The sequence below is a fragment of the Ascaphus truei genome, chromosome 10 (assembly GCF_040206685.1).
Source record: "Ascaphus truei isolate aAscTru1 chromosome 10, aAscTru1.hap1, whole genome shotgun sequence".
Taxonomy (NCBI): domain Eukaryota; kingdom Metazoa; phylum Chordata; class Amphibia; order Anura; family Ascaphidae; genus Ascaphus; species Ascaphus truei.
In genome coordinates, this window is record NC_134492.1 from 43,822,616 (window position 1) to 43,825,391 (window position 2,776).

General features: G+C 41.2%; 1 long non-coding RNA gene across 1 annotated transcript in view; it reads right to left on the minus strand.

Annotated features, from left to right (window-relative positions):
* LOC142503919 (uncharacterized) overlaps nucleotides 1-1,150 on the minus strand; it is a 6,428-nt gene extending 5,278 nt beyond the window's left edge. The window contains exon 1 of the long non-coding RNA XR_012804122.1: nucleotides 1-1,150. This exon is cut by the window's left edge and continues 1,878 nt beyond it. This is a non-coding gene — a long non-coding RNA (uncharacterized LOC142503919).
* Nucleotides 1,151-2,776: the final 1,626 nt, after the last annotated feature.

Sequence of the window (2,776 nt, forward strand, 5' to 3'; positions counted from 1 at the left end):
AGTACAGGAGTAACATTGCTTTTTTTCTCCACTAGAAGGAGTTCTTTACCACTCTTTAGAATTTGTAGTAAATAAGAATACATGTGTAATGTGCTCACAAGTATTTGTATTTGCTGTACACTGTAGTGGAGAGTTGTCACAATTTTTTACCCACAACTTATTTTGTATGTGGTTGAAACCGCTTCCAGCTTCACGTTGCATAGCCAGTAACCAACCTCGCATCGATGAGATCCAAAAGATCGAAACAGCTGTCTGTGAGTAGGGTTACTGGCTATACACTTCTGTAACCCAGGCTGTGCTGAGAAACTGTGATATGGCAGACATAAGCTTATAGGGGTCCATGTTAAAATCGCCGCGATGCAAAAGGGGTCACACCGAGTGCTCTTTTGCATGTCATTACCCAGAATCCCTGGCTGCAGTGGAAGCATTGCTAAGGCTGCGCTTATAGTGCCGGCGACGCGACAAAACAAATACGTTGCCGCCGTCGAGTGCGCTTATAGTAAGCGCGATGGATTGGTCGCGATCGCTGGAAGTCATCTCTATTTGATTTTCCAGCGACCGTCGCGTCGCTATAAGCATAGCCTAAGAGATAACGGGGAAGGGCAGGGCTGCAGCCCTATCCGAGATGAGAATGTGCTCACAAGTGATATTTTGTATTTGTTATTCAAGAAGAAGGATGACCAAGGATGCTACATCCGTCAAACCAGCCAAAAACGTCAAGCCGCAATGACCCTACACAGACACAATAACACAACAATAAGGAAGGAAGATATTGCACTCCAGTGGGACACCACTTCTCAAAGCCAGATCAATTAATTCTATCAAATTACTTCAAACTCTAAATCCTCAAAGCAATGTTTGAAAGCACTAAAGAACGGAAAACATTTCAACTCAAAATGATAATGCTCCTTCACTCTAAAAAATCCCTAACAAATGATTTTGTTGTTGTAATTTTCCTCCCTGCCTCTGTTCATGTTACAATGTATCCCCTTCTCCCCACCGATGGTTGCGAGGTCCTATTTCTCACAATCCATTTTGACATCAATGTCAAACTCATGGGATCTCTGTAAATCAGTGTTGATTGCTCAACCTGAGGAAGAGAGAACTCTGGAAAGCTTGTCTTAAAATATCTATTGTTAGTCCAAATATAAAATAGGTATCACCACATACTGAAGTACTCATTTATTCTGCACTAAATTCAAGCGTCTTATAGCTATCAGTAATCATGTATAGCCCCATCCATATACCTAGCGCTTTACAGTAGTAACACACGTGACAATAGGAGACACAAAAGGAATACATACATAAAAGTATACATTAGAAAATGAGTCCCTGCCCCGAAAAGCTTACAAATCTAAAACCCAGTTTCCCTCAAAGACCCAGAATCAATAAAATCCCAAAACAACTTTTATTGAAAAAAAAAAAAAAAAAATACCACCTTCCACCGTTCTTAATACTGACAACAACTGCGATGAAGATGTGAACACAGGTCCTAATTTTACCAAATTGTATGTAAATTAACTTTCGGCTATTTAGGTATCCACCTACAATTCAAGAATCTCTAAACAGTCCTGATCGCTTGTGCGATGGAGATATTACTCGCACATTTTCTTCACCCCCCTCACTGGCGAATCGACCTGTGAGTTGCCCTCCCAGTGTTTTTCTACCTTTTAAGAACTGTAGGACCATTTGAAAATGTATTATGTTAGCAGAACCTTCGAGCACCATATCCCATGAACCTGAAAATACTATTGCAGTAGTAAGGCTTTTATATACACATTTTTTAATATACAAAATCACAGTGGACCCAGTGCATAATATACATCAAGTAATGCAGATTCAAAAGGGGCCGAGAGAATGAGTGAGACGCACCTGTATAAGGAAAAAAAAAATGGTCTATCAGCCAAACGGAGCGGTTGCTAGAAAGTATTAAGCCCTTGGTTTAGACACGCTGACGCAGTGACGGCAGAACGGCGACCTGACGCACGTTTCGCGTCAACAGATGACGTTTCTATTTTCTCCCTGAAATGAGCTCGCACATGTTAACCAGTGTGCAGAAATCCCATTCAGAAGTCAAACTATGCCAGTTAATATTATTCTCTCCTTTAATGTTACTAAGCAGTGTAGCAGTGCACATTTCATATGCAGACTTGGTTCACTACCGCTGATAGATGTTCATTGTGGTGTCCGGTAAGAATGATTGCACCCATTTGATGCGACTTTTCTACATTCCTATATTGCACTGAACATGTACTTGGTACTGTACAAAGAGAGATAGACACTGACTGCACAAGACTGAGTGCTACCGGCAGAAATACAACCAATTTGATAGAGAGTCTTTGCCCCAGAGAGCTTACAATCAAAGCAGTGCGGTGAACGAGAAAACAGATACAGTAGGATGATGATTAGGGAGCATGCAAGTGTAAATGTTATAGCAACGTATGCAAATATAATAAAAGATAAGCTAAATAAGTAAACAATTTGGGGGGGGGGGTTACGCAACTGCGATACTTCCAGTGGAGTCTGATAAGTCAACGGGAGCTTCGTGTCCTTGATCGGCACTATTGCAGCTTAAGGATTAACCTGTGTCTACTACAAATGTAAAAATGTGTCGCATAGTTCAAAATATGTTTGACTGTTTGTCAAAAACCCACAACACCTCATAAAATACACAACACATGCTGTTTGTGTGATGGTCCAGTTTAAGTGACACGCATGGGAATTGCTGCAGCAGCGAGTTACACGCCGCCTTCAACATTCCCAAAGACGCAGACAT